Source organism: Engraulis encrasicolus, chromosome 12 (assembly GCF_034702125.1).
Source record: "Engraulis encrasicolus isolate BLACKSEA-1 chromosome 12, IST_EnEncr_1.0, whole genome shotgun sequence".
Lineage (NCBI taxonomy): Eukaryota > Metazoa > Chordata > Actinopteri > Clupeiformes > Engraulidae > Engraulis > Engraulis encrasicolus.
This window is the reverse complement of record NC_085868.1, coordinates 51,947,628-51,955,127: the sequence shown is the minus strand read 5'-3', so window position 1 is coordinate 51,955,127 and position 7,500 is coordinate 51,947,628. Positions and strand designations below refer to the sequence as shown.

The following is a 7,500-nucleotide window of genomic DNA, read 5'->3' as shown; positions in this document are numbered from 1 at the left end:
ATCCCCCAGTTCAACATCACAACGGCAGGCATCCCCCAGTTCAACATCACCACGGCAGGCATCCCCCAGTTCAACATCACCACGGCAGGCATCCCCCAGTTCAACAACATCGGGGCAGGCATCCCCCAGTTCAACAACATCGGGGCAGGCATCCCCCAGTTCAACAACATCGGGGCAGGCATCGGGGCCCTACTTCCCCAGACATGTCATCAACATGCAGAAGAAAAATGTGTCTTGCGCCCACACAAACACTACATACCGAACAGTACACACACAAACACTACATACCGAACAGTATACACAAACACACAGACACACACACAGACAAAACATGCAGAAAAAACGAAATCGGAACAGATACACACACGCGCACACACACACACACACACACACACACACACACACGCGCACACACACACACACACACACACACAGACACGGAAGTTCAACCAAACACAAACACAAACCCAGTACACATACACGTGCATGCACATCCACATGTCTGTGCACTGCACACACGTGCCTACGATTGCATGTGTAAATTGGAACACACACATACACACACACACACACACTATGCATACACACACAAACAATCAGTGCAATCAGTCCATAAGACGTTCTCCGAGTCCGAACAGCTGGCGAAGTGTGTGTGTGTGTGTGTGTGTGTGTGTGTGTGTGTGTGTGTGTGTGTGTGTGTGTGTGTGTGTGTGTGATTTCTCATCATCCCCCGCCAAGTCTCTTCAAGTGCCACTGCCACCGCCCACTGCCATCACCATCACACACACACACACACACACACACACACACACACACACACACACACACACACACACACACACACACACACACACACACACACACACACACACACACACACAGCCATCGCCACCAATCCATCAATCCTCCGCCAGCAATGGACCGCCATCAGCCACGTCTATGATCTCTGACCCCTAGCTGGTGACCTGGTGACCTGCTGGCGTGCCGCTTAAATACAATCACTCAACCCCCGCGACCCCTGCGTGATTCGGACCAGTAGGTCATCGCAAGGGAACGACATCGTCATTCCGAAATTCCCTGTGAAATCAGCAACAGTTTTTAGGCGTTTCAACACAGAGCAACAGTGTCATCTTACTGTATATAGGTTGGTAGTAGATGTTCATCATCATCATCATCATCATCATCATCGTCGTCGTCGTCGTCATCATCATCAGTCATCATCATCATCGTCATCATCATCATCATTTGTGTTGCTCATTCACATCCTTGTTCTTCTTAAAGGGACACTGTGCAGGAAATGGTCAAAAAAGGTACTGCAACTATGCTGCTCATTGAAACTGGGCTGCCTATTGCCAAATTTGATCTTTACATGAAAGTTTACTAATTAATAAACAAATATTTTCTAGTATGGTCCAAGTAGAGTCATTTTTGCAGCTAAAAATGGTTATTTTTGGAAATTCAAAATGGCGGACCATGGAGAAGATCCCCCTTTTCATGTATGAAAAGTGCAATTTTTCCAGTCATAATGAATACTTAGAATGTTATGGTGGTGGTAAGTATTCATGAAAAAGGTAACATTAGTGAATGGGCAGCATGAATTCTGGAAATAAACAACTAAAAATCTCACACAGTGTCCCTTTAACCCCTTAAGACGCGGCTTTATACATTTGTTGTTACCAGTATGGTAATGACCAAGTCGTGGTGCATTACTAAAGGGCCTGTGTTGTGTCATAGTATTGTAGTGCTATGGTAGTTACATTTCAATGACTATTACAGCGTGCCACTGGAGGTACGGCGCGCATTAAGGGGCTAANTAGTACAGAATTTCCAGGGAACAACATCATTCCAAATTCCGCAATCACCACGAAATAACAGCAATATTTTTAAGGTGTTCATCATCATCATCACAATTTGTGTTGGTCATTGAAAACATTTTTGTCCTTTTTCACAAAATGCACGTTTTGTTAAAAACGAAAGTTCGAGAGAAGCGTAATGAAATTTGGCATGCCTAATTTACAACCTGCATTCTGTCCTACACGCTACTGTCATTTGCCTGAATTCAGCGTGAAAAGATAACCAGCTGGGTCAAAGACGTCCAAAAAGGATTCAGTGTAACGATTACCTTCTGCTGACTGTAACTGTAAAAAAAAAAACATGATTTTTAAATTGTTTTAAGTGAATGGATGACAGCCGAGGCTTTCATGAATTCACTGGAAAAAAATTAAATAAAAAGAGTCATGTTTCTTACAGTTACAGTCAGCCGAAGGTATCCGTTACACTGAATGACAATTCCTTTTTGGACGTCTTTGACCCAGCTGCATCTCATTCTCCGCTCTGCCGTCATTTGGTGGCATTTCAGCGCACTGGAATTTGGAACGCCCCTTAATTAACTATACAGCATTTACTGTATTCTCCGCTCACCTGTCCCCAGTCAGATATTTTCTTTCTCGCTCGCATGCGGCGCGATCACGAGAAGTCCGTTCTCCAGCAAGAACGAAGATGTATGCATACATACTTAATCCAAATTTCAGAGAGTGAACTAATGAATATGTACCACCAACAACTTCATGTACATATAAGTAGTTACTGTCTTTAGTAGAGTAGAGTAACTTTATTGATCCCCGGGGGGGAATTAAGGAAAGTCCCTGTAAATAGTACATTGGTATGTATATGGAGAGGGGGGGGTCCATACTTCCTCCATTGATGACCCTAAGCTGACGTCATGACGTCATTGCAAATGCCCCATCATTAGTATGGGTGTCACTGGGGACATTGGCACGAGGCCACTGAGAGGACAGGGGGGGGGGGGGGGTTAAGAGACTGGGGGGAATGGGTTTGTATGTAAGTGGCGTGTGTGTATGTGTGTGTGTGTGAGGGGGGGGGGGTGGGGTCCTGGCACTGAGGGAATGGGTTTGTATGTAAGTGGGGGGGGGGGGGTATGTACGTAGGTGGATGGGGTGAGTGGACTGCATGGACCAATGACATGGTAGATGGCACATTCCTTGGAACACACACAAGCACACACACACGCACACACACACACACACACAGACACACACACTAGCACACACACACACACACACACACACACGGCCATGCACACACATACATCAAACATTCACTCAGTCATGCATGGCATTTCTCACACACAGAGTCGTGCACACATAGACAAACTTTCACACCACTTTCACAATCTTGATATGCAGAAATGCTTACAACACACAACACAACCAACACACACATCTTCATTCATACACACACACTGGACACATATGCTACGTCTGACACACACAGTCTCTCACACACACACACACACACACACACACACACACACACACACACACACACACACACTTCTGAGATGCAGGAACACTGTACACACACATGCGCACACACACACACACACACACACACACACACACACACACACACACACACACACACACACACACACACACACACACAGCCTGTCTGGGTGAAACAGTGGTCTACTTGACATGAGGGGACAATGGAACGCCTCCAGACTCGCGTGCCGCTCTAGATAACATCTCCAACCTCCCAAGGACCCCCCCCCCAACACACACACACACACAGACACACACACACACACACACACACACACACACACAAACACACACACACACACACATCGGGCACATACTTCTGACACACACACACGCACGCACACACACACAGACACACACACACACACACATGCATCTCCGACCTCCCAGGGACCTCTGCCACAATGGCTTGGACAAAGATGTGAAGAAGAGGAGAAGAAAGGAGAAAGAAGAAAGGAGGAGAAGAAAGAGGAGGAGAAGAAGATTGGTGGAGAGGAAAGGATGGGAAGAGTAGAGGATAAAAGGAAAAGGAAAGGAGAGGATGAAGGGAGGGATGAGAAGAAAGAGGAGTAGGAAAGGAGAGGAAGACAAAAGGAAAAGAAGAGCAGAGGAGAAGAGGAGAGGAGAGGAGTGGAGAAGAAAGGAGGAGGAAAGTAGAAGAAGAAGAAGAAGAAGAAGGGAGAGGAGAAGAAAGGAGGAGAAGAGGAGAATGGAGAGGAGAAGAAAGGAGGAGAGGAGGAGAAGTCTGCTTGAAGAGCCACGTTGCAGCCAGCAGATGTCTGGCCTTGATGGCCGACTCTACTCTGGTTGGCAGAGGATTCCCCTCCGCTTGTCACACTGCACTGCACTGAGACTTCAACCAGAGCTGCAGTGGGACTTCAAGCAGAGAGCACTGCAGTCATTGGGACATTGACGAACCGTTTAGGCCAGTGGTTCCCAAACTTTTTCAGTGGGGACCCCCCTTTTGGACTCAAGAACATTTTTACGACCTCCCCATCNATCATAGTCTAAGCCAGTGATTCTCAAAGTGTGGTCCGGGGACCACTTGTGGTCCGCGACAGAGCTCAGGTGGTCCGCGAGGGGATCTCTACTTGTCCAAGACAAGCTAGCAGCATACTATATTTGTAACATTATTACAAAGCTAAACATAGCTGAAGTATTATTTTCACCACAACAGGATGGGCTTGTGATGTGAATAATAAGTGGTATCATTAGCAGTGTCAAATTAGCACCCCTCAACTGTCAATTCAGTTGACAGGTGGTCCCTGAAGATTTTTTGGGGGGACAAAGTGGTCCTCGGTCTGAAAAAGTTTGAGAAACACTGGTCTAAGCCATGCAATGGATTTCAAGCAATATTAGCTGACAAACTATTAATAGAAAATCTTTGTCCATTAATATGGCCAGATTTTCCACTACTAGTTTGTCCGCTAATATTGCTAGAAATCTACAGAAGAGCAAATACATCTATTAACAACACAAGTGAATACATGTCCCCTTTGTCTGCAATCCCACTTCAGTACCACCGCAACTAGGGATGCAAATTATCGATTAATTCATTAATCATTAGTTGATAGTTTTATCGATCGACTTACGATTAATTGATAAGCGGCGCTTTTCGCCCCGAAATCTCAATGCTTCTCGGAAAAAAACGACTAAATCTAAAAATTGTAATTAAAAATTGAGATAAAATACCACATATAAATTAATTATATTTCAACTCTTTAATCCAAAGGTGATTTAAATATTCCCTCTATTCACACCCCTCTTCATACACACTCTTCACATGCCCATTTCACCTGGGTCTCTTGTCAGTTGAATTGTCGATTAATTGCGATTATGTTTTTTAATCGATTAATGCATTGATAGATTAAAGTCGATTAATCGATTAATCGTTTGCATCCCTAAGTAGGGGTCCCGACCCCCACTTTGGGAACCACTGGTTTAGGCCATGTAAGAGGAGCCGTTTAGGCCATGTCATTGAGTTGATGGCTGCCACTGCTCCAGGGCACTAGTAGGTCAAACTGACGAGAACAGGCCAAGTATGTCACTCAACAAGCCTGGCTATCGCCAAACAACATCATACATGAGATATCACAGTCTGTAAACCATCTATTCATGCTCTTGTAGGAGAGGCCAATCCAAATCAGGGATGGGACAGTTTTATGAAAGCCCACCTGGGAAACTCCAACTCCTATTGTGACACAGCACTCCACAGCACAGAAGTGAACAATGCACACTGCACACAATGAAATTGCATTCATGCCTCACCCCGTGCAAGGGGGCAGCCTCCAATGGCACCCCAAGGGAGCAATGTGGCAGGACGGTACCATGCTTCGGGTACCTCAGTCATGGAGGAGGATGGGGAGAGCACTACTTAATCACTCCCCCCACCAACCTGGTGGGTCGGGAGTTGAAACAGCAACCTTTTGGATACAAGTCTGAACAGCATGGAAACCCAATGGGAGTTGGAGTTTCCCAGGTGGGCTTTCGCTTGCATTTTGGACCTAAGAGTGCCTTCGCGACCCCCCCAACCCCCATATTCTCAAGCACGTTTTTGTCCATTAATATTGCTAGATTATCCAGAAAACTCTTACTGCCAAATTTATGAAATTATGTTATCTTGTTTGTTTTTAATGCAACATCCCTCTTGTCCGAGACCCCTCCCCCAGCAGTACTTCCGCAACCCTCCTAGGGGTCCCGGCCCAAAGTTTGGGAACCACTGGATCACCATAGTGATTTCAGAGATCTAAAGCAAAAGCAGTGCGGCTGGCTGAACAACAAAAACATTGCTGGCGGGATTATGCGGATAATACAAAGATTAAAAAACAAAACGTCTGTACGGGATAAAAACAGTTTTTTTGTCAGGGCTGTCCAGACAGACAGTGTATTTCATTTTGTGCTCTATATTCTGATGTGCAAATGTGTTATATGTAGCCTGAGTGGGTAGGCTACTTTTCTGCTACTATCAGAGCAGATTAGTCCAATTAAGTGGTAAGCAAGCACCCATTATGTGTGTGTGTGTGTGTGTGTGTGGGGGGGGGGCAGTCTGACTGCACTCCGCTCCGGGAAGATGCAGCCAACTCAAGGATGAAATGAGGTCCGCTCACACTGCTGACCGCAAAACCACACAAGGATGACTTGAGGTTCACTACCATGGCCTACAGACGAGGGACCGATAAACTACAACAGGCTCGCTCGCCACAACCTTATGAACAAACAAACAAACCTTGAAACGCAGTATCCCCCTTTCCTCATAAACCAACTGAAGAAAAAAACAACCACCGTTAGCAAACGACGGGACAGACAGACAGACAGACAGACACAGAAGCAAACACAACTTGTACATAAATAAATAAATAAATCCAGACGAGTTGCCATATGTTCCCATGAGGGAGAATGATTCCAAGGGAGACATCACAGTCTCTTGAATGCTGACTGAAGTTTCATTTGGAGGGATCAATGAAGATTAAATGACAAGGGAAGCACTACACACACACACACACACACACACACACACACACACACACACACACACACACACACACACACACACACACACTTGCGCAAGCGCGCGCAAGCACGCACACACATCCACTGCGCAGCGCTGGATCAGCGCGCGCACACGACAGCCCCTCTTTCTTTGTAAACAACAGCGAGACCATTGCGGATATTTTCTAAAATGTGTTTTTTCAGGTTTTAGGCTTTTAAAAATGTGTTTAGTATGCTCAGTAAACTCGCGTATCCGAGCGCAATCAAAACCACCACCCGTGCTAAATTTCCACAATAACATTTATTGACATTGTCCCTGATGTGTTTATGACTGCTGAACACCCGGCGATGTTAACGTGTCTCCTATCCTGACTGCCTTCAGATGCGGCATCACTGGGATGCTGTTCGCTGGCTCCAGTTGGCTAGTCTCGGAAGGAAGCAGAAAACAAGTCGATACTCCCAAATGAACCGTGAAAGTTACAATGCCCACGAACGTCAGTGCGGCCACGCCACACAGATGCGTGCACACACAAAGACACAACACAACACAACTTGGTGCTCCGTTAGGTTAAGTCAACGGGGCAGCTGGAATTAACAAGGTTGTCTGATTGATGTTTTCCCATCCAAACTGTTAATTTTTGATGTTTGTGTGAGTGTAAAATGGCCA

At 45.8% G+C, this 7,500-nt stretch overlaps 1 protein-coding gene across 1 annotated transcript in view; it reads right to left on the bottom strand.

Moving 5' to 3' along the window:
• Nucleotides 1-7,500, bottom strand: part of LOC134460374 (anosmin-1-like) — a 115,581-nt gene that overhangs the window by 107,666 nt on the left and 415 nt on the right. The gene's annotated exons all lie outside the window — the stretch shown is intronic.